The 26,017-nt window shown below is 36.4% G+C and overlaps 1 protein-coding gene and 1 pseudogene across 10 annotated transcripts in view; both read right to left on the bottom strand.

Annotated features, from left to right (window-relative positions):
* The window catches only part of LOC138420309 (olfactory receptor 52A5-like), a 45,965-nt gene that overhangs the window by 3,203 nt on the left and 16,745 nt on the right, over nucleotides 1-26,017 (bottom strand). For 3 of the 10 annotated variants that reach the window (XM_069553435.1, XM_069553436.1, XM_069553437.1), the window contains exons 2-7: nucleotides 25,721-25,962; nucleotides 24,950-24,995; nucleotides 7,084-7,164; nucleotides 6,362-6,505; nucleotides 3,379-3,495; nucleotides 2,482-2,584 (exon numbers count right to left, since the gene is read on the bottom strand). The exons of 2 other annotated variants lie outside the window; for them this stretch is intronic. The gene's annotated coding sequence lies outside the window, so the exon portion shown is untranslated. 5 more of the 10 variants (XR_011249218.1, XR_011249217.1, XR_011249216.2 and 2 more) reach the window with 5 other exon arrangements.
* On the bottom strand, nucleotides 7,418-25,842 carry LOC138421013 (olfactory receptor 52A1-like; annotated as a pseudogene).

Genomic DNA, 26,017 nt, shown 5'->3' with positions numbered 1-26,017 from the left:
ATAAATTATTTAAGTAAAACGTACTTTAGTTTGATTGGGAGGATACCATTTTATCGGTCCCAATGGCTCCTCTCTAATTTTCCATCTCTTTTCACAATGTCTTTCAATGATCAATTATGAGATTCTATGTTTCTGCATGGCTTTACCATTTTCAACGAGAAAAGTTAAGTGCACTGGATAACTTCTTTCTAGTCCTTAACTATTGGGACAAATAAATTCCCTTTAGCTTGTGTTTGCTAATCACCCTTGGTGCTTGCTGTCTTTATGACCCACCAATTTAAATTGAGGGAACAATTCATTTAATTCAGAGTAAATAATTTCAAGAACTAAACTGTACCTAGATTAGACCTGAAGGATCTATACCAGCGGTAAATCATTCTGCTTGATTATAATCAGAAAACAAGTTTAATGAGAATATTTTTCATTTTGAAACTCACTGTTTTTTCTAGGTTAGTCTCTTCATGATTGGATCCCTCTACAATAGACTCAGATTGCTTTAAATCTAGTTTTTCAAATTTTCAGTATTTTCCCAAAGACAAGCTCTACATCTTTACCTTCCGTTTCTTAAACTCTGATAAGAAAAATCCATTGTTTTTATTTTATTTTTGATTTTTAAAAAACTTTTTATTTTGTATTGGGATATAGCCAATTAACAAACAATGTTGTGACAGTCTCAGGTGGACAGTGAAGGGACTCAGCCATACATATACATGTATCCATTCTCCCCCAAACTCCCCTCCCATCCAGGCTGCCACATAACGTTGAACAGAATTCCATCCACAAAACATTGAACAGAGTTCCATGTGCTATACAGCCATGTGCTATACAGTAAGTCCTTGTTGGTTATCAATTATAAAATAATAGTCTGTACGCAATGTTCCCAAACTCCCTAACTCTCTCTTCCCTCTTCCTTTTCCCCAGCAACCCTAATCTCATTCTCAAAGTCTATGAGCCTGTTTCTGTTTTGTACATAAATTCATTTGTATAATTTCTTTTTAGATAATGGGTGTTACCCTTTATCCTTAGCTTGAAGGATAGCTTGAAGGAAAATCTCATGTTCTTGTCCTCTCCATCATCCTTCAATTTACCCTTTATCCTTAGCTTAAAGATCTCCCTTTTAGAACTTTTCTCACTATGCCCTGTTGTGTGCACATCACTTGAATTCAATTTCAAGTATTAACCTAATACCTCCTATGCTTCCCTTTCATTATCAGTAAACATTAAGCCTGAATATTTAGTTTTTCTTAACTATTTGCAGTAACATACAACTCTCTATGAAATTTAATATTTCCTTTACTTAAAGCCTTGGGCATCTTATAGCCAACTAAAATTACAATTTCTATACAGGTAAACTTTTTTCTTTCATATAGCTGTTTTTCATAGGGGCAGATTCCTCTCTTAGTCTCTGCCCTTTGGTGATTACTTCTCCCATAACACTGTATGCTTCCAGGGCCTCCTGTGAGTGGCTTTGCCTTATCATTTTCCAAAGTCTTCAGGGTTTTTTTTTGCCTGCTAATGAAAGTTGCTCAGTTGTATCCGACTCTTTGTGATCCCATGGACCATACAGCCCATGGAATTTTCCAGGCCAGAATACTGGAGTAGATAGCCATTCCCTTCTCCTGGGGATCTTCCCAACCCAGGGATCAAACCCAGGTCTCCATCAATTGCAGGAGGATTATTTACCAGCTGAGCCACAAGGAAAGCCCAAGAATACTGGAGTGGGTAGTCTATCCCTTCTCCAACAGATCTTCCCACCAATTCCCTAATATTTCTTCCTGAATGGCATATAATATATGTTCATATGTGTGTGTCTTTAACCCCAGTAAAAGTAAAATATGATTTTGCTAATTATAAATATTTCCTTTGATTAATTGTACAGCTTATTTTTGGAACCATTAAGACAACATATAAAGCATAAAGACAAGGAGAAATCCTAAAACAACAGATTTGGAACAAGAAAAATTTCGTGTTCTTGTCCTTTCTGTTATCCTTCAAGTTTTCTCCCTGATAGATTATCTCTGAGACAAAAAATGATATCTATGACCTATCTCAGGTCAATTGCAAGAGCACTTATTGCTTTCTTTTTTTTTTTTTCTTAAAATTTATTCATCTAATGTCAAGGTTTTCCTTTTGGAGACCTACACTCAGGATCTCTCCATTGGGCAAATACACAATATACCAGAATAGATGCTTTGCAAATTAGAACGTAACACTACTACAAACATTTGAGAAGTTTATTACCTAGTGATTTTATTCAATACATGTTAATTAAATGTCCACTATGATCCAAGTAGTATTTGCAGAAAATGGGAAACAAATATCAACTTATTTATTGTAGGCATATTACTGTGCAGAGTGCTTGGAATTCAAAAAGTGATGTCCAAAAAGTGATGACCATTTATTGAATATGTTTTGTATTGTTCTGTTTTTAAGGTTTTTAACTTTTAAATTGCTTTATTTTCCTTGGATTAAGATACTCACATCATTTTGTTGTTAAGTCGCCAAGTCACGTCCAAATATTGGAGTGGGTTGCCATTTCCTTCTCCAGGGGATCTTCTTGACCAAGGGATCAAACCCACATCTCCTGCATGAGCAGGTGGATTCTTTATCACTGAGCCACCAGAGAAGCCATTGATAGCATTACCTTATTTTTTAGTGAAAACCGAGACTTTTTACTATTAAAAATAATACTTTGATCTAAATTCTATGGACTATTGACACAGAAAAAATTAAAAGGTAGTTTGTGTCCTCCAAGATTTTACAGATCTAATTTAGTAGATATTCTGATATAGACATCAGAGTGTAACTAAATCATGATGGGATGGGTTTTTAAAGAAAATACACTAAATATTTCAATCAGTTTGTTCTTCCTCAGAATTTGAAAGAAAATATATCCTATTTTAACTTCTTAACTCACCACAAAACACACACAATATAGTATATGTTTATCAGATGCTACATGTCTGACATAGAGCTCCACTTGCAATATCATTCCTCCACATACACTCCAACAATCTCTGTGATTTTTCTCAAAAAAAATTTTGTGCTATTCTCTTTATCTGGAATGTTAATTTGAGAGATTTAACTTGGTAATATAAGGAATATTTGTTCAATAGAATCTGAATACCATGGAAGTCAAAGCTCTACAGAAGTAAATATTGTGAATAATTAGAGAAAGTTGAGCAACAAGAGAAGACTGCAGTAAACAAGCAAGCAGATATATAAAATAGACAAGAGTGTCTTCTGTCTGAAAGAGTATATCTCTTATGAAGAAAGTACTAAAATAGTTTCCTTTACAGGCGATAGTTTTGCATTTCTAATGTGAAATGAAATTCATATTATATACATTAGACAAAAAATTTAAACATGAAAACATACCTTCTGTCCTTTTGCCTTCCTTCTTCCCTTCTATGCATTGTTTATATAAAGTATGCATTGACAAAACTGCCCCCATCTGCAGACATAACCTTCTCCGCTATAAAGAACAATACTCTCCTGGAACCAGTAAGACAACTCCTTAAAACTCTTTGATCTTCTAAGGGCTCAGAATAACCCACCACTTTGTACTTGCAAATCTGGATCATGTAAACTGTCAAAAATACATCTTTTAAAGTACAGTTGTCTGTCTCAAAAATTTTATATAACTGCTTTCAGTTCTAATAGTGGGAACAGTTCTGAGAGCTTTTTAAGATGCTATTCCTGAGTTATAACCCTCAATTTGGCTCAAATAACATTTTCTATTTCTTGTTGTTATTCAGTCTCTCATCCATGTCTGACTCTTTGTATATTATTTCATATATAATATATTTCATGGACTTCAATACTCCAGGCTTCCCTGTCCTTCACTGTCTCCTGGAGTTTGCTCAAACTCATGTCCATTGAGTAAGTGAAGCCATCCAATCATCTCACCCTCTGTCATCCCATTCTCCTCCTGCCTTCAATCTTTCCCAGCATCAGGGTATTTTCCAATGGACCAGTTCTTCACATGAGGAGGCCAAAGTATTGGAACTTCAGCTTCAGCATCAGTCCTTCCAATGAATATTCAGGATTGATTTCCTTAGGATGGACTGGTTTGATCTCCTTGCAGTCCAAGGGACTCTCAAGAGTCTTCAACACCACAGTTTGAAAGCTTCACTTCTTCGGCTCTCAGTCTTCCTTATAGTCCAACTCTCACATACATATGTGACTACTGGAAAAACTATAGCTTTAACTATACAGATCTTTGTCAGCAAAGCAATGTCTTTGTTTTTTACTATGCTGTAGCCCTTTCTATTTCTTAGATTAGTTTTTTTCATTGACACTAACTTCATGAGTCCTAATATCCTTCTATAGCAAGAAGAATATTCTTCTATTCTTCCTTGATTATTAAATATTGTTTTTTTTACTGCTGCTGCTGCTGCTAAGTCGGTTCAGTCATGTCTGACTCTGTGCGACCCCATAGACAGCAGCCCACGAGGCTCCGCCGTCCCTGGGATTCTCCAGGCAAGAACACTGGAATGGGTTGCCATTTCCTTCTCCAATGCATGAAAGTGAAAAGTGAAAGGGAAGTCGCTCAGTCATGTCTGACTTTGCGAACCCATGGACTGCAGCCTACCAGGCTCCTCCGTCCATGGGACTTTCCAGGCAAGAGTACTGGAGTGGGTTGCCATTGCCTTCTCCTGTTTTCTTACAGGGCAGGAAAAAAAAAAAAAAAACTAACGACAGTCTTAAATGATTAAGAATTAACAGTTATGTGCCTTTAATCTAATTGGGAGAATAAATTGCCTAGGAAGTGGAATCATTTTTCAGTGGAATCATAATCAGATAAAAGAGATGTGGGGGGCACTCAAAGAGAAAATAGTTTGTACAAAAACCACAGAAAATTGTGAGCTATGGCAGGGCTGTATATAAATAAACGTGTTTCATATGTGTTTCATAAGCAGAAATGATGGATAATAAAAAGCAAAGAATACAAAAGGTGAAGTTAATGTTTTAAGCCAAATGATTTAACATTTTAGGTTTTAACGTCATCTTTTTTGGAAGGTAAAAAAATTCATCTTCTAGCAGCTGGATGAATGGCTTACAAGACATGGCAGCTCAGTGTGATGAGACTTGGATGGGACACTAAGTCAGAAAGATATTTGTGATAGTCCATACATTATATTAAGAGGAGATGTGGTCTAACAAAAGAATAAAAAGAATTCAAAATCTGTTGGTCTCATTGTCTTTATGTAACAGAAATTGGAAGGGATGAGGCTAAGAGTGTTCTTGGGTTGAGAATTATAGCAATGAATGACAAAAGACAAGCTGAAGGAACTTTGTGTGTATAGATGTGCTTGTTTAGAAAGAGAAGAAAGATATCTTAAATACTGAAATTCATTTTTATAGCATAAAACTTGAATTATTAGTGTTACATACATGTCCAATTTTGATTCAAGCTGAATTTCAGGATCTAAAAGCTTTAAGAAATTCAGGGCTCTAAATCCATACTCCCTACAATGTCAGGAATTTTTCCTCAATGAACTCTCTGCCATTCACCCACTGAGCTCTATCTCAAGTCCTCCAATGAGAGAAGACTCTCTTTGTTTTCTCAGATCGCTTGCCACATTTCAGGTCAGCTCTGAATGTCAAACAGATCTTCTATATGACATCCTTAAATGGGCTCCTTCTAAATTCCTTATTAAATTCCCAAGTCTGCAATCCAATGATGCACATTAGCTATGAGTCATGGCAGTGAATTGCACAGGATCTGAAGTCAGTCAACAGAGTTTAAATCCGACACAGACAGTTATGAAACTTTACATGGTCTCGATTTCATTACTAAAGACATATGCGTGGATAGAAACATATTACAGTGTGATTGTATTATATGACATAATCCATCTAAATATTTGGAAGGAAACATAAGATGTATTCATCTGTCAATAAATGTCAGTTTTTAATAGATGAACTTTTACCTTTTTCTCACAAATCACTTGAGATATTAAAAGGGCATTTTATCTGAAAGAGGATTTCTACTGAATTACTTGAAGGGTATCTTTTCTTCCTGCATTTTTTCTAGTCTAAACATGTATAATTTCCTGATCTCTTAACAAATAAGCTTTCCATTCATCTATCAGCACAGATATTATTCTCTAAAGGTCCTTCATTTTGTCAACCTCACTTTATAATTTGCCACCAAGCATGGCTTAATTGATTTTGAAATGCTGTGAAAAGCATAGGACACATCTTCTAGAGTTTGATCACTTAATTACTGTAAGATTATATATTTTTTATCCTGGAATTATATGATCAAGTTGTGTGTGTATGTATATATATATATAATGAAAGCAAGCCTCCAGTTTCCCACACTCAGTGCAGAATTTCAAACCCAAAGACTTACCAGGAATCCTCTGTGGTGATACAGGTCAAAACCATAAAGCAGAAAATGAACTGATGTTTCAGATAGTGAAGGATGAAGGCTTTGTACTATAGCATGCACCTGGGGGATTGGTTTTTACCAGTCCCTGGTGAGCTTTCAGGGTCACTGGAGACAGGAATGAAAAAGGCACACTGTTCAGAACATACAAGATTTATTCTCTAATGGTTTTACATCTAAAAAAAATTCTCAAACTTTGGTTTCACCTTGGGGCTGGGAAATAAAATGAGCCTCCTTTTAAAAATTCCGAAGAGAAGACAGTGCCCCAAAACCACACACACAGAAAATCAATGATGCTTATTAAAAAATAATGAAATAATAGAGGTAGACAATAACGTCTTGAGATATTCAGATTGATCAGCGTGGACATGCTGGCAGAGAAGTGATAATATGTGTTTTTGTAGTTTAATTCTAGTCGGGGTACCAGTATTTCTTATTTAGGCACATGGTTGGGGCTGACTGGGAATGTTCACCCCAAAGCCTCAGTTACCAGTCAGTTTCTAATCTTCTTCTGGGCAAAATTTGTTGACACAAATCTATTCTGATCCCAAACCATCTTTCTCCAAATTGTCCCAGTTATGTTCAGAGTGGTCATGAAAAAATAGTATACATTTTCAAAAATTTTAGTGTTCTTCTAAAATTGATATCAATTTCCCAACCTGAAACTTACTTACTTACTTACTTACTTGGTTTAATCAAGGTTTATGATTCACTATAGGGATTTTAAACTTTAGCATCAAGAGGAGGAAGGAAAATATTTCAATTTTCTGAAAAGTATAAGAGACAAGTTATCAACCCTGGATTACCTAAAGGCCTTAATTTAAATCACACTGGTTTTGCCCTATGTCATTTGGTCAGGCCCTATTTAAAAGCTCTATTCCTTTTTTATTTTTTTTTAATTGCCATTATCATTTATTATCAGCCCAGTGTTATGTCCTTGGTTTTATGATGCAAACAAAAAATTCAGAGCAAATAAAAGATTAACATGATGTTTTGGTAATGCTTAGACCAAACAAGTGATTATTTTAAATTTAATTTTTTTCATATATTTTTTTAATTTTTATTTTTACTTTATTTTACTTTACAATACTGTATTGGTTTTGGCATACATTGACATGAATCTGCCAGGGGTGTACATGAGCTCCCAAACATGAACCCCTCTCCCACCTCCCACCCCACATAATCCCTCCGGATTATCCCCCTGCACCAGCCCCAAGCATCCTTCATCTTGCATCAAACATAGACTGGCGATTCGTTTCTTACATGATAGTATACATGTTTTAATGCCATTCTCCCAAATCATCCCACCCTCTCCCTCTCACCAAAGAAGACATACGGATGGCTAACAAACACATGAAAAGATGCTCAACGTCACTCATTATTAGAGAAATGCAAATCAAGACCACAATGAGGTACCACTTCACACCAGTCAGAATGGCTGCAATCCAAAAGTCTGCAAGCAATAAATGCTGGAGAGGGTGTGGAGAAAAGGGAACCCTCTATTCCTTTTGAATTAAGAGACTCACTGACCACATGCTCTTATTAAACAGCCATTAAAAAAAACCATCATCTTAGAAAAAGCAATAGTATAGGATTGAAGGCAGATATACAGATAAGCCAGCTCAGCCTGGATCAGGGTATGTGCATGTCTTCACACCTGGGCACTCAGTGATTCACATCAGCAGATTGAAATCAACCATAGCTGAGTATCTGCACCGGAGAAATAAAACCCAAAACCAGTGCATATAATCAAGTAAAAAGAAATAAGTTTAAGTGAAATGTGAAAAATAAAAACAAGCCTGGACATCCCTTGTGGAATTTTCTGAGTGAAAATAGATGTCATTAGCAGGCAGAGAGAGAGGGATCATAGGGAAGCTTATCTGGAGAGAGATCTGTTTCCTCGGTGCCAGAGTAGACTCAGGTATCTCAAGCATTAGAATATCATTCAAATATGAAGATAAATGAAACTCTTATTTATGCTACAATCCAAATGAACCTTGAGAACATTATTCTAAGCGAAAGCAGCCAGAAATAAAATATCAAATATTGTTTCATTTCACTTATATGAGATGTCCAGAGAAGTGAAATCACAGACACAGAGAGTCAATTAATGTGTGCCATGAAATGGGGGCAGGAGAATGGGGAGTGGCTGCTAGAGGGGGATGGAATATCTTTATTGGGATGATGAAAATGTTCAGGAATTTGATAATAGTGATGAATGTCCGATTTTTTGGACATATCAAAAACCAAAGTCGTATACTCTTAAAAGATTGTGCTACATGGTATGTAAATTATATCTTAATAAATTTAAAAAATGATTCATTATAATAAACAGAAACCATACTAAAACTATTACTAGATATATGCTTTTAAATTTAGAATACATAAAATAAATGTGGTGATGTGATTTAATGATCAAGATGGCAGCTAAGCTCAAATATAGTTGTTAAATATTTATCCTGGGGAGAAAGCTTATATTGGAATTTGACATTCTACTCAACTTTTTGGTAAACACCTTAAACTGTTCAAAAAATAAATTAAAAATAATTAAAAAGCAGGAACTATCATTTTATAGCTGTGAAAATAAGTTTTTTGAGTTTGGAACACCTCTTCCTCTACATTCCCTCATTAGGAAATCATGTAAATTATTGTCATTATTATTATTACTGTTCTGAGAATAAATTCTTATTATGAGAATTTGGTAGAATTTTTATGCATTTATTTTCTGAATACTCCATTCATTATATATTTATTCATAATTAAAATGTGTCATGTATGTGTAGGTCATGAATATACAAATAAATTAGAGTGATCTATAGTATACACAGCATGAGTGCTACTAGGAGGGATAGAGAAAAAAAGGAAAATGGCTAAACTCTTTAAAGGAAATGCCTAACTAGAATCTAAAAGCAGGAAAGCAGTCAAGCAGGGGGGAAAAAAATACACATTTGCATACGTAATATTAGGAATAAGATATAGAATCAACAAATTTTGTACTTTTTGTTGAAAATACAATAGTGTTTATATGAAAATGCCAGGTGACTCAGCAGTAAAGAATCCTTTTACAATGCAGGAGACACACAGGAAACATATATTCAGCTCCCGGGTCAGGATTCCCATGGAGAAGGAAATGGCAACCCACTCCAGTATTCTTGCCTGGGATATCTCATGGACAGAGGAGCTTGATGGGCTAGAGTCCATGGTGTCTCAAAGAGTTGGACATGACTTAGTGACTAAGCAACAAAAACCTCAAGCAAATGGAAGATGAGAAAGAAACCATTTTATTTTTCATAAGATTGAGAGAGGGAAAGTGAAGTGTTTGTTGCTCAGTCCTTCTGTGACTCCATGGACGATAGCCCACCAAAGCTGCTTTGTCCATGGAATTTTCCAGGCATGAATACTGGAGTAGGTTGCCCTTTCCTTCTGCAGACAAATAGTCTAACTGTCCAAAATCCTATTCAGGATCAACACAGTGCATTTAATATTCATATCTCTTTAGACTTCTTTAACCTACAGGAATTCCTCAGATTTTCTTTTATCTTTTGTTTTCATTTCTAAGGATTTATTTTCTTACTATATTAAAGCTTTATGTTGAAGTCTAACACATGTATACAAATCATTTGTTTGCAAGCTTAAATAATTTTCAACAATATAAGCATAAATATGTAACAATCCATTTGAGTAATATAACACTATTCGCACCTACAAACCCCTTCCTGAATTTTTCATTACATCATAATTTCTGCAAGAAAAGGAAAAGACACACATTCACTATTGTATTGTTTTATGTTTCTTATTATCATTAACCAAGTAAAGCCCACAATTCTTCTGGCAGATAATTGTCATGGGCAAATAGAATCTGGAAACCAGCTTACATGCTGGCAAATTAAAAATAACAACAGTGAAAAATAACAATTAGAAAATTCTGGAATCACAAATAACATGGATTTTTGTTGTTTTGTTTTGAAATATTGTTCAGTTCAGTGCAGTCACTCAGTCGTGTCCGACTCTTTGTGACCCCATGATTCGCAGCACGCCAGGACTCCCTGTCCATCACCAACTCCCGGAGTTCACTCAGACTCACGTCCATCGAGTCAGTGATGCCATCCAGCCATCTCATCCTCGGTCGTCCCCTTCTCCTCCTGCCCCCAATCCCTCCCAGCATCAAAGTCTTTTCCAATGAATCAACTCTTCGCATGAGGTGGCCAAAGTACTGGAGTTTCAGCTTTAGCTTCATTCCTTCCAAAGAAATCCCAGGGCTGATCTCCTTCAGAATGGACTGGTTGGATTTCCTTGCAGTCCAAGGGACTCTCAAGAGTCTTCTCCAACACCACAGTTCAAAAGCATCAATTCTTTGGCGCTCAGCCTTCTTCACAGTCCAACTCTCACATCCATATATGACCACAGGAAAAACCATAGCCTTGACTAGACGGACCATAGTCGGCAAGGTAATGTCTCTGCTTTTGAATATGCTATCTAGGTTGGTCATAACTTTTCTTCCAAGGAGTAAGCATCTTTTAATTTCATGGCTGCAATCACCATCTGCAGTGATTTTGGAGCCCCCAAAAAATAAAGTCTGACACTGTTTCCACTGTTTCCCCATCTATTTTCCATGGAGTGATGGGACTGGATGCCATCATCTTCGTTTTCTGAATGTTGAGCTTTAAGCCAACTTTTTCACTCTCCTCTTTCACTTTCATCAAGAGGCTTTTTAGTTCCTCTTCACTTTCTGCCATAAGGGTGGTGTCATCTGCATATCTGAGGTTCTTAATATTTCTCCCGGCAATCTTGATTCCAGTTTTTGTCTCTTCCAGTCCAGCGTTTCTCATGATGTCCTCTGCATAGAAGTTAAGTAAGCAGGGTGACTATTGTTCCATATCCAGTTCTAACTGTTGCTTCCTGACCTGCATACAGATTTCTCAAGAGGCAGGTCAGGTGGTCTGGTATTCCCATCTCTTTCAGAATTTTCCACAGTTTATTGGGATCCACACAGTCAAAGGCTTTGGCATAGTCAATAAAGCAGAAATAGATGTTTTTCTGGAACTCTCTTACTTTCTCCATGATCCAGTGGATGTTGGCAATTTGATCTCTGCTTCCTCTGCCTTTTCTAAAACCAGCTTGAACATCAGGAAGTTCACGGTTCACATATTGCTGAAGCCTGGCCTGGAGAATTTTGAGCATTACTTTACTAGCGTGTGAGATGAGGAAAAGCCTGAAAGTATTATTTATGGTGAATTTTATAAACAGAACATTTTTTACCCTATGGATACAGATCTGCTTGGTCTTTGCACCATAGACAAGTGGATCGAGAAATGAAGGTCCCAACAGATAAGTGCTAGGAAAGAGGATGTGAATATAAGGTGGGATGTGAGAACCAAATCTATGTGCAAAGAATGAGAAGAAACCAAGGGGGTAGAACTGGAGAAAGACACAGATGTGAGCGATGCAAGTATTGAATGCTTTCAACCTGACCTCCTTTTGGGGATATCAAAAAACTGTGATAAATATCTGCATATAGGACAATGTAATTAATGTAAGTTCAAACACTGCAATGTTGAAAGCTGCAAACATACCATAGATTTTGTTGACCATGATGTTTTCTGAAGCCAGTTTCACAATGGCCATATGCTCACAGTAGGAGTGGGAGATGACTGCTCTATAATAAAACTGAAACTGGAACTTTATCAGTACTAAGGATGGGGTTACAAGAATGGCAGTCCTGAGTGTTACTTCAGCTGCTATTTGGGTGACTAGAAGGGGGCTAAAATGGCAGCATGTCTGAGTGGATAGCAGATGACTGCACAGTGGTCCAGGGCCATGGCCAGCAAGATGCCTGATGCTATACCCTGAAATGCGTGAAGAGCCACATTTGAAGCAGGCAAGAATCAAAATATATTTCTGGTACATGAAACCAGAAGATTCCAAACATCTTGGGCACAGTACTAGTAAGAAGCACAATATCTGTGACTCCTAGCATGCCTGGAAAAATGTACTTGGGCTCATGGAGCCTGGGATCTCATTTGATGATGATCAGAAGCAAGGCATTTCTGATCGTAGCAGTGAGATACAGGACACGGAATGGAATCCCAATCTGATACTGCACAGACTCTAGACCTGGGATCCCTATTGGTGTCAACACAGAAGGCATGAAGACTATGGTGCTGGAAATAGGCAGTGTCCCTGGGTCTCCTGACACAAAGAAACATTTCTCTGTCAGTGCTACTCCCTCTTCTACTTCCTATTTTCCTCCAAAGTCATTGTACTGAGTGTGTATGATTTTGGTAGAGCTCAGAACACATCATCCACCTCACTCATATATAGAAGGTAAAAGAAAGATCCATAAAGACACATCATTTTTTTTTAAGGAAAGGCATCCACAGGACCTAAAAATATGATGTGCAACTGTGTTAAATAGAACCAGCTAAATTCCAAAGTAAGGGAATCAACTGCTGACTTTGTTATTTCATTTCAGAACTGTGGACCAAAAAAGTATACTTGTTTATTTTACTTGGCAATTCTGTTTTTGTCAGAGGTTGGTGATTCTCTCCATATTTCACATTCCAGTTACTGCTTCAGTATTCTGTTATTCTCAGTTGTCTCTGAGTCAAAAACAGTTGGTCTGGACTAGTAAGAGTTCGATCATTACATTAGTGCAGAATGCTCTCTAAGAAAGAGAGTAAACATACAAACATTTTGTTACTTAAAAGCAAACTACTTTTGTCTATGTATGGATCTATGTTGTCTGCCTGTGTGTCAGATGAGATGTCTTTTCAGGAGAATGTGAGGAAGAGTTTTAGGGAAGGTCATTCAAATACAAGTACATTCGCAGAATCTGGATCAAGATTTCTCGCTATGTTTTTACTTTGAAGCATGTATAATATCATAAAAGAAACGAATCTCCAGTCCAGGTTCGATGCAGGATACAGGATGCTTGGGGCTTGTGCACTGGGATGACCCAGAGGGATGGTACGGGGAAGGAGGTGGGAGGGGGGTTCAGGATTGGGAACACATGTACACCCATGGTGGGTTCATGTTGATGTATGGCAAAACCAATACACTATTGTAAAGTAAATAATAATAATAAATATAATTCAATTTAAAAAACTGTGGTAAGTTTTGGCTATGTTTATTAATAGTGGAAATACTTAAATTTCTGTTGGTAAAATAAATAAAATAAATTCTATAATACACATAACAAGGTAATTAGAGTGGAGGGACCTTCAGGAAGCAAGAGAAGAGCAGACAAATGTAGAGGTAAGGAGGGACTCATTCTTTATAACTAAAGGATATAGGAATATCTGTTGTATGTGTGCTAGTCGTTCAGTCATGTCCGACTCTTTGGGACCGCATGGACTGTAGCCCACCAAGCTCCTCTGTCCATGGGATTCTCCAGGCAAGAATACTAGAGTGGTTTGCCATTCCCTTCTCCAGGGGATCTTCCTGATCCAGGGATTGAACCCAGGTCTCTCATATTAGAGGCAGATTCTTGATGTCCCAGTCACCAGGGAAGCCAAGGAACATCGGTAAATGGGTAAATTAATCAGAATATAGACTTTGTTCTTGCATTTAAACTTTCCAGAGCTATCATTACCATGAGACATGATTAATTTAGGCTCATTAATTCTTAATGAGAAATAGGTAATCTGGAACATGGGTCATTTTTGTGGACTCAGGCATAAGAAGTTGATAGAAAATGAAGGCTTGGAGGGACATGTTCCTTAAAAGAAATCAAATATAGAACTAAAAATGGAAGACAGAGAGCTGATCAGGGGATTATAGAAATGTTTAAGAAGATAAATTTAAAGTAAGCAAAGAAATTTAATCATACTCAATTCACTGATAATTGAATTTTTTCTGAAAGCTTTTGATCTTATGTGTTATATGAAAGTTATCTGATCAAAATCATTACCCATTAACCATTATATATTTTGAATCAAAAAAATTCTCAAACCGTATATTAGAGAAATATTAGTAAAAGCTGTTAAAATAAGGTTAGGTTATTTCATTCTTTCATAGACTTTTGAGTGAAATTGTTTTATGTCAGTAAACTCATGAACAGCTAACACTATACTGTCAACAAATAGGGCAGCAATGCAGGAAGCAGCTGTGGTTCATGGTGCTTAACCTCAAGTGAAAGAAACAAGTCACCCAGAATCACTTTAATGCAGGAAGTCTGCATCAGTTGCCGTGTATTTTAGGATAAATTGGTCACTAAACTAACTGTAGGTTAGCACCCCAATGACTCATTTTATGGTCAATTCATACATCATTGACTCTAACAGTAGTAAACTTTTTCTGTCTCAAAGATAATCAGGGATAGAATAAGAATCCTTTAAGAACTATCAGGGTGTCTGACTTTTTCAAGAGGAAGGAGCAATATTTGAGCATGGTCTGACAAGTACAGATAGTGGGATGGCAGGTGGGAAGTACATAAGTGAGTACAGGGTTGATAGGATAGAGTGATTATAGGTGGTAATGAAAAGTTACTGAGGTAAACTTGGGAATAGTGAGGCTTATTTGTCAAAAGTTGGAAACTGGTTCTGCTCTTACCAGATATCTGAAGAGTACTGTCAATTCTTCATATCAACCTCACTCAACTCTTATCAAACACCAACTCTTCTTAATATTTTGTATTATATATTCTGCAATGCTTTCTATCTGGACCATCTGTAACAGCACCTGGCCAGTGTCAAAATCCCACATCCATTTGGTGCTGGAACCATCTGCAATGGGTGGACATCTCAGGGATAGCCTTTCATGCTTTTCTCTTATCTCTGTAATACAGACTTTCTTCATCTTTTATATGTTTGTCTGAGATCATGTTTTTGTGTTCATTCTCCAATAAAACCAAGATCTGTATTATTTGGAGGCATAGCATCAATTTATTCAATTTAAATTGAAGAAGAAAGCTGCTAGCTATCAATTTTAATACCGTTAATGAATGTGTGGAGAAAGACAATTTATAGCCCTTAAGTGAGGGATTTGTTAGCCAGCAGTCAAACCACAGGAGACCAGCAGGTTTTAGTTATGTCATCTTGGGTTCATCCACACCTATTATCCCTGAAATCATTACCACAACTTGCAGACACCTCCTTACTCTTCTCTTTCCTAAAAGGCTAAATAAGAGACATTTATATACACCAGTTTCCTTTGTATAAGTTGAGTTCCTTTTCTACTGTTTTCATCAACAAAAAAATGTCTAAAGTCTAATTAAATATAGACATGATCCTTTGCCAAAGAATTCAGTTTTAAAATGTTTTTAATTAAATGTAATCAAATAAATGTTTTTAATTTCTCTTAAATAAATATTTTAAATATTTGACTCTTCCCTTTCAATGAAGGAATTCTGGAAAGAAAAAATCTGAACCTATAATGTTCTTTTATTACATGCATGCATGCATGCTAATAGTCGTATACTACTTTTTGAGATATTATGGACTATAGCCCACCAGTCTTCTCTGTACATGAAGTTCTACAGGCAAGAATACGGGAGTGGGTTGCCATGCCCTCCTCCAGGAGATCTTACCGAAGCAAGGAATAAGCCCCCATCTCCTGCATTGCAGACGGATACTTTACTGCTGAACCAACAGGGAAGCCCAATCAATCTCTCTCTGTCTCTAAATCCATCAATAAATCTATCTATCTATCTACATCCTATTGGTTCTGCTACTCTGGAGAATCTTCACTAATCCAGTGGTTTAAAAAAACTCAATTGGAAATTAAAAGTTATGGTAAGGTTCTGATAAATGGCTGTAACTCTTATTTTATGAATTGATGTGCTCAGTTGCTAAGTCATGTCCGACCATTTGCGACCCCAAGAACCATAGCCCACTAGTGTTAGACTCTGTCCATGGGATTTATCTGGCAAGAATACTGGAATGGGTTCCTAACTCCCAGAATAATAGAATATTGGATCAGAGAATGGTAATATTTTCATTTGTGTGCAAGGATGACACACATAATGCCAAATATATACTTTATTTGTAATGGGCACAATTTTTAATTTGAAAAGTCTTAAAGAGTATATTAATAAAGGTAACAGCCTTTGTCATAAGTCATATTAACAAAGTTATAAGATATAAGGTTCATATGAAAAGTGTTTTGTATCATATAATTGTTATATAATAATTCTTGTTACTGGAAAAAATAACTGGAAAGTAAAAAACAGTAATTAGTAATAGAGAATAAAAACATATTACATTAAGATACATTCCTGTGTACGATAAAATAAAACACAAAATTCTGTACTGAAAATTACAAACATTGTTGAGAGACAGTAGACAAGAACTAAAGCAACAGAGTGCTATGTCACCTATATATTAGAATATTGTTAAGATGTCAGTTCCTTTAAATTTAACCTGTAAGAATCCTAACACATATTTTGCCAATAATTCAGAAACTGATTCTATATTTTATAAGGAAACTCAAGGTGACAGATCCAAAGTAATCTTTTAAAAAGTATAAATTTTGAGTATTACAATATCTTCAATTAGTACTCAATATAAAACCATAATAAGACATTTGAAAAAAAAAAGACATTTGGGGATCATCATGGATATAAGGTTAGATTACTGGTTCAAAATGGAACTCTTGGAAGAAAACCCACTCTTATACGATCAGTTGATATTCTACAAAGTTGATAAGAAAAGGCAAACATAAACTAAGCAGTAGAAAATGAATGTCTTCTTCTGCAGTGGTGGGAATAGTATTGTTATGGATTTATCTAAACCTTTATCATTTGTCATTATATGACCATTTATCATTTATCTAAACCTTTATCACTTATCATTTTTAATGACTAAAGGATATAGGAGCATGGATAAATGTGTTGCTTGATTGGAACAGAGCCTTTTTCTTCTTTATTCACAGCTAACATTACCATAAAATCTGGCTAATTTAGCCTCATCAATTCTTAATGAAATAGATAATCTGGAATACTTGAATCATTTTTTGTGAACCCAGACATAAGAAATTAACAGTGAAGGGGTAAGAGAGTGAAGGGGTGAATATGTTCCTTAAAAGGAGTTAAACATAGAATTAGAAATGGAAGGCAGAGGGCTGACATTGGGACACCAGAGGTAACTCAACAGAGGCTACAGAGAAACTAAGGAAATTTTCATTATTTCTCAATTCACTGAGAACTAACTTCGAGAACCTGGGTTCATGCCTTATGTTAATGTTCTTTTCTAATTGAAAGCATTAGTTGTTAAATATTATGTAATTAGAATCAGGAAATTCTCAAAACAATACATTAGAGACGTGTTCGTAATTCTGTAAATATAAATTTAGGTAATCTCTCAGAGATTCTCCTCTAAAGTTTCTGTAAATCAGTAATCTCATGATACAATAACATGTATAAAATCATGTAAGAAATGATCACCAGTCTAGGTTCGATGCAGGATACAGGAGGCTTGGGGCTGGTGCACTGGGATGACCCAGAGAGATGGTATGGGGAGGGAGAAGGGAGGGGGGTTCAGGATTGGGAACTCATGTACACCTGTGATGGATTCATGTTGATGTATGGCTAAACCAATACAGTATTGTAAAGTAAAATAAAAAAATAATAATAATCCTATATTGAATGTCAACAGATAGGGTGGTAATGGAGGAAGGAGTTGTGATTCATGATGCTAAATCTCAAGTAAAAGAATGAAGAGATAATTTTAATGTAGAATCCCTGTATCTGTTTTCATATTTAGAATAGACTAGTCATTAAAGTAAGCTATTGAATACCCATAGGTTTTCTCCCCAATGACTAATTTTATGATCAAGCTTTACATCACTGACTCCAATAGTGGTCAAGTTTTCTTTCTTAGATAATCACACAAAAAGGATAATAAGAATTAGAATAGGAGTCCTTTGAGAACAAACACTATGTCTTACTTTTTTGAGAGGAAGGAGCAACATTTGAGCATGATCAGACAAGTAGAGAGAAGGTATCAGGTGGGAAGTACAAGACTGAGTAAAGGTTGAGGAGACGGGGTGATTATTATTTTAGAAGCTGGTAATGAAAAGTTATGGAGATAAACTTGAGAATAGTGAGACTCACTTGACAATTGTTGAGAGCTGGTTCTGCTCTTACCAGATGCCTGAAGCGTACAGTCAGCTTCATATCACCATCACCTATGGTTTAGAATTCTTAGTTCTTCTTATTCTTTTCCATTATGAGTCCTGAAATGCCCCTTGTTTCTATCTGCACCTTCTGTAACAGCACTCAGTCAGTGTCAGGAACTCTAAATCATATGGTGCTGGGCCATCTGCCGTGGATGGATATCAGTGAGATAAATCTTTCATGCCTTTCTGTTGTCTGTACATTACAGACATTCTTCATCTTTTATAAGTCTATGTGAGATCATGCTTTTGTGTTCGTTCTCTAAAAAAACTCAAAATAAGATCTGTATTATTCTGGAGCATACCCTCAATGTATTCAGCTTAAATAGAAGAAAATTGCCAGCCACCAATTTGAAGTTTCCTAATGGATTTGTGGAGGAGTTATGAACACAAAATGGGGGATTTATTAGATACTAGCTAAACCACAAAAATAATACCAGGAGCTGACTGTGGCTCAGATCATGAACTCCTTATTACCAAATTCAGACTTAAATTGAAGGAAGTAGGGAAAACCGCTAGACCATTCAGGTATGACCTAAGTCAAATCCCTTATGATTATACAGTGGAAGTGAGAAATAGATTTAAGGGCCTAGATCTGATAGATAGAGTGCCTGATGAACTATGGAATGAGGTTCATGACATTGTACAGGAGACAGGGATCAAGACCATCCCCATGGAAAAGAAATGCAAAAAAGCAAAATGGCTGTCTGGGGAGGCCTTAGAAATAGCTGTGAAAAGAAGAGAGGTGAAAAGCAAAGGAGAAAAGGAAAGATATAAGCATCTGAATGCAGAGTTCCAAAGACAGCAAGAAGTGATAAAAAAAAAAAAAAAGCCTTCCTCAGTGATCAATGCAAAGAAATAGAGGAAAAGAACAGAATGGGAAAGACTAGAGATCTCTTCAAGAAAATTAGAGATACCAAGGGAATATTTCATGCAAGATGGGTTCGATAAAGGACAGAAATGGTATGGACCTAACAGAAGCAGAAGATATTAAGAAGAGGTGGCAAGAATACACAGAAGAACTGAACAAAAAAGATCTTCACGACCTGGATAATCACGATGGTGTGATCACTTATCTAGAGCCAGACATCCTGGAATGTGAAGTCAAGTGGGCCTTAGAAAGAATCACTATGAACAAAGCTAGCAGAGGTGATGGAATTCCAGTGGAGCTATTTCAAATCCTGAAAGATGATATTGTGAAAGTGCTGCACTCAATATGCCAGCAAATTTGGAAAACTCAGCAGTGGCCACAGAACTGGAAAAGGTCTCTTTGTGGAAGACAGGCTTCAAAATTTCTGTCAACTGAAACCAGAAGATGCCTAACATTGGGGAAAATACAAGTGCTAAGTGCATGTCTGTGGCTCCCAACATGGCTAAATATATATATATATAGATAGATAGATAGATATAGATATAGATACAGATGTATGGAGTCTGTTTTTATACTTATCACTGTAATTAGGAAATTCCCAATCACAGCCACAAGGTACATAACACAGAATGAATCCCGATCTAACACTGCACTGACTCCAGGCCAGGAATCCCGATGAGTGTTAGTACAGAGGGCATTCAGACTGAGCCACTGGATATGAAATATGACCATAATGATTTGATTAGTAGATTTAAGAAGTGGTATGGTACTTGGCAGCAGTAGCAGCAGCATGGTGTGTCATCTTCTAATTCCTATCAAAAAGTGGTGAATTAAAGAGAAGAAATTTATTTATTTTAGCTGAACATACTTTAGATTGGGGTTATACTTCCCTTGTAGCTCAGTCTTTAAAGAGTCTGCCTACAATGTGGGAGACCTGGGTTCGATCCCTGGTTCAGGAAGATCCCCTGGATAAGGAAATGGCAACTCACTCCAGTTTTCTTGCCTGGAGAATCACGTGGACAGAGGATCCTGGCAAGCTATAATCCATGGGATCTCAAGAGTCGGACACGACTTAGTGACTAAACCACAACCACCACAATTTTTCTTTATTATTGAAATATGCATAAAAGATAATATTTAGTAACTTTAATGTGCACACTACGTTGATTTAATAGATTCACAGATTGCAATATGATTTCCACTGTAGTTTTAGGTAGCATCTCTACCGTACTAAGAAGCATTTTATTTTCATGGTGGTAATAATCAACATCTAAATACTTAGCATGTTTGATGTTTATAGTACAGTCATGTTGTCTACAAAACTATAGAATGCCTTAGGTCTCCAGGTCTTATTTATCTGCTAGTTGCACATTTGCATCCTTAAACAGTGTCTCCTCTGTTTTCTCACCACTCAGTCTCAGGTAACTGCCATTTTATTCTGAGTTCATCTTTTTAAAGGCTTCACACATAAACCTTTTAATGAAGTATTTATCTTCCTTTGTCAGATTTATCTCACTTAGCATAATATCTTTAAGTCCATTACTATGGACAAGATTTTCCTCTTTATTATGGCTGAATAAACTAATTATTCAGGAAATGCAAATCAAAATCATGAGATATCACTTCACACCTTCTAAAAGAGCTTCCATCAATAAAAGAGCTTCCAACAACAGATAACATGTGTCAGTAAAGATGGAGAGAATAGGGAAGCTTTGCACAGTTTTGGTGAGTATGCAAATTTGTTCAGCCTATGGAAAACAATTTGGAAGTTCCTAAAAAATTCAGAAAAAGATCTATTGTATGATCCAATAATTCCACATTTGTGTGTGTGTCTAAAGGCAGTAAAAACATGATATTGAAGAGACACATGCACACCAAGCACATCCATGTTTACTGAAGCAATATTTACAATAGTCAAGATATGGAAATAATCTTAGTACCTGTCAATAAATAAATGATAAAGAAGATATATATATATATATCTGACGAAATCTATATCTTATTGTTTCTATTTTGACTACTCTTTTCTAATTTTCTATCTCTTTTGAATGCTTACAATTCAAAAGTAGTATATAATATTTAGCTAAACACAACATGAATATATTATATATATATATATTTATTTATATATATGTGTAATATGTTGCTCAGTGGTAAATGTGTCTGCCAATGCAGGAGATGTATGTCCGATCCCTGGATTGGGAAGATCCCCTAGAGGAAATAGCAGTCCACTCCAGTATTCTTGCCTGAAAAATCCCATGGTCAGAGGAGACTAGTGGGCTACAGTCGATAGAGTTAAAAAAGAACCGGACACTATTTAGTGACTAAACAACAAATATATATATAAACATAATTAAGAAGATATTAAATGTTTTAAATTATTTTATGTTTTTTACCTTACCTAATTGATATTTTTCTAGGTCTGAGTCTCATTCACAGCAAAATTGGTAATTCAGATCAGATAAAATTTTGTGTTGTAGGCCAAATTTCTATGTTGTAGAAATTTTAGCAGCATTCTTAAATCCTACCCATTAAATGACAGTTGCCTTGTCTTGTCATGATGAACAAAAATGTCTTCAGATATTGCCTCGTATCCCCTAGATATGGTAGATGAGGTACATCACTCCTGATAGCTAACTGTTATTCTAGAGTCTAAACACTGGGAAGGATATTTCAAAAAGAAAGAATTAGTACGAAATTACATAAATGAAACATGGTTGAAGCTGTGAATCAATTAATAGCCTTCACAGAAAACTTGAGTAATAAGCAGAAATGATGACTGTAGACGGTATTGAAACAGAGAGAATATCAAACGTAAAGTCACTATTGTAAGCATACTTTCAAAATTTCGTATGGCAAGTGAGCTCTTTTGCCTTTTAAAAGTTCAGTTTGATAGCATCTTGATGAATGGCTTAAAGGGATGAAAGCTAAGCACATGGAGATAAGATAAGAAGATAGCTTGGTAGTAGATGAGTGGTGTCACAATACCAGAGGGGTAACAGAGAAGCAGACTACGTGAGGCCTAATTACCTGACATGGGGAAATGGAGAGAAATGGGCATAAAAGTGTTTTGGATTTAAGAATTACAGCGTTAATGTTCAAAAGACAAGGTAAACTGCATACGTCTATATGTTTAGAAGAGGGAAGAAAGATACTTTCCTTTCTTAAAATCATAGGCCATGGAAACAACATTATCTCATATGCAGAATAAACCTTGAAACATTAGTGTTACAGCTCTAATTCTACTCAGCTAGATTACAATAAAAGTTTTCAGGAATTTAGGGGATTTAAACCCAAACTACAAACACCTCACAAATATTCTCCCTCTATGAATTCTCTGACATTCCCCCACTGGGCTCAAGTCCTCCACTGATAGAGAACTGTGTTTTCTAAGATAGCTTGCCACATGGCAGGAACTCCAAATATCACATAGATTGTCTTCACATTGAGTACCAAAATGTCTCCTTCTTAATTTTTCATAAAAATCCAGAATCTATCTTCCAAAAATACCATCAACCATGGATCATGATGAGTTATTGAACAGGATCTGAAATTAGTCAAGAGAGTTTAAATCCTGGATGCCACTACTTACTTTGCATGCTCTACAGCCAGTTATAAAACTTAACTTCAAATTGTCTCCATTTTTTTTATTGCTAAAACAACGCTCACAGATAGAAATACATTCTAATGTGATTACAAGGAATTAATGGCTCAGTTCATGTAAATAATTTTTAAAATATATAAAATGTATTTTTGTGTCACTAAATGCCAGATGTTAATCCATAGAAGTTCATCCTCTCCTTCCCATAACTTTAGATACCTGATGAGCATGTCACATGAATGACTTCAAGAGCCTCATTCCCCGTGAATCTTTCCTGGCCTAAATGGGTATTATTTGCTAACCTGTTAACAAATAAGCTTTTCATCCATTTATCTGCCCAGAATACTCTCTAGAGGTCCTCCCAGTTGTCAACCTTATTAAAATGTAACACCCATTATGTTATTAACTGATTTAGAAATATTCTGGAAATCAGGAGACTAAGTCATCCTAGTGTTTGAATGCTCAACTAACTATAAGATTCTACAGATATTTTAAAATCATTTTATTGGATCACATGGTATTTGTGTTCTCCATTTCCCCACACTCAGTGCAGAGATTCAAGTCTAAAGACTTACCAGATGTCACCTGTGGTCAAACTACCGCACAGTTGCACTCATCTCACATGCTAGTAAAGTAATGCTCAAATTCTCCAAGCCAGGCTTCAGCAACACGTGAACAGCGAACTTCCAGATGTTCAAGCTGGTTTTAGAAAAGGCAGAGGAACCAGAGATCAAATTGCCAACATCCGCTGGATCATGGAAAAAGCCAGAGAGTTCCAGAAAAATATCTATTTCTGCTTTATTGACTATGCCAAAGCCTTTGACTGTGTAGATCCCAATAAACTGTGGAAAATTCTGAGACAGATGGGAATACCAGACCACCTGACCTGCCTCTTGAGAAATCTGTATGCAGGTCAGGAAGCAACAGTTAGAACTTGACATGGAACAATAGACTGGTTCCAAATAGGAGAAGGAGTACATCAAGGCTGTATATTGCCGCCCTGTTTATTTAACTTCTATGCAGAGTACATCATGAGGAATGCTGGACTGGAAGAAGCACAAATTGGAATCAAGATTGCCGAGAGAAATATCAATAACCTCATATATGCAGATGACACCACCCTTATGGCAGAAAGTGAAGAGGAACTAAAAAGTCTCTTGATGAAAGTAAAAGAGGAGAGTGAAAAAGTTGGCTTTAAGCTCAACATTCAGAAAACTAAGATCATAGCATCTGGTCCCATCACTCCATGGAAAATAGATGGGGAAACAGTGGAAACAGTGTCAGACTTTATTTTGGGGGGCTCCAAAATCACTGCAGATGGTGATTGCAGCCATGAAATTAAAAGACGCTTACTCCTTGGAAGGAAAGTTATGACCAACGTAGATAACATATTCAAAAGCAGAGATATTACTTTGCCGACTAAGGTCCGTCTAGTCAAGGCTGTGATTTTTCCAGTGGTCATGTATGGATGTGAGAGTTGGAGTGTGAAGAAGGCTGAGCGCCGAAGAATTGATGCTTTTGAACTGTGGTGTTGGAGAAGACTCTTGAGAGTCCCTTGGACTGCAAGGAGATCCAACCAGTCCATTCTAAAGGAGATCAGCCCTGGGGTTTCTTTGGAGGGAATGATTCTAAAGCTGAAACTCCAGTACTTGGGCCACCTCATGCAAAGAGTTGAGTCATTGGAAAAGACTGATTCTGGGAGGGATTGGGGACAGGAGAAGGGGCCGACAGAGGATGAGATGGCTGGGTGGCGTCACTGACTCGATGCACGTGAGTCTGAGTGAACTCTGGGAGTTGGTGATGGACAGGGAGGCCTGGTGTGCTGCAATTCATGGGGTCACAAAGGGTTGGACATGACTGAGTGACTGAACTGAACTGAACTGAACTGAACACCCATAGAAGTAATGGAGTAGGAAACTTTTTGCTGTTTCAGCTAGTGAAGATGAATATTTCATAGTATATGGTGTACCTGGACAATTCGTTTTCACAAATTCCTGGTGAGTTTTTAGGTTCACCTGTGAAAAGGGTGAAAAAAAGAAAAGCATCTTATGGTTCAGAATATACAAGATTCATTATCAGTGTTTGTGTCTCTAAAAAAAGAAATTCTTAAACTTTGCTTTCACTTTGGAACTGGGAACCAAAACGATCTTCCTTTTAAAAATTTCTAAAAGAAGACAGTGCCTCAAGAGAGGACAAAACAATGGTACTTATTTATAAAAATAATAAACCAATATAGGAACATAGAAACATCTTGAGATGTACAGAATACTCAGTATAGATCTGCTGAATGAGAAAAAAGGAATATTTCTGCAATTTAATTCCAATCTGAGAAGCACTCATTTTTAAATTTTAGGCCCATGAAAAGGGCTAACTTGGGAAATTTCACCTCTGAACCCTCAATCATCTGTTACTTTCTGAGAATCTTCCATGTGAATTTGTTGAAACGAGTCGTTCCTGTATCCAAACCAGCCCTCATCCAATTGCCTCAGTTATGTTCAGAATTATCATGAAATGTTGATATACATTTTCAAGGATTTTAATATCATTCACAATATCAATAGTAACTTCCCGTTGGGATCTATGTTCATGGCAGGTATTTATTTAGTTGAGTTAAGGCACAAAAGAGTGTACCTTATATAAAGGATTTTAAGATTTAGTAGCTAGAAAATAAAGAGGAAAATGTCCTCTTCTCCATTTCATACAAGGAATAGTCTCACAAGACTGTATTATTTGCATTTACCTGAGGGACAGTGTGATTTTTCTTGAAGTCACCCTTGTTTTGTTCTGTGTAATTGGGTCTGGCCCTGTTTCATAGTCCTGTTCTGTTTCCACTGACAGACGCTTTGATCCCATCTTATCCATAGTCCGTCCTTGAAATAGTGTAGCACTGAGGACATTTACATGTGAGGCTAGCTCATCCTGCATTAGGAGAGCTGGTTGTGTGCCTCTTTTCCCAGCTGAGCCCGCAGTGATTCAGGTCAGCTGATTGATATCAGCGAACAGAAAAAAAAAAAAACATTGTGAATCACAGTGTCAA

Source organism: Ovis canadensis, chromosome 15 (genome assembly GCF_042477335.2).
Source record: "Ovis canadensis isolate MfBH-ARS-UI-01 breed Bighorn chromosome 15, ARS-UI_OviCan_v2, whole genome shotgun sequence".
Taxonomy (NCBI): Eukaryota; Metazoa; Chordata; class Mammalia; order Artiodactyla; family Bovidae; genus Ovis; species Ovis canadensis.
Note: the sequence above shows the minus strand (reverse complement) of the source record. Positions and strands in the feature narration are given on the sequence as shown.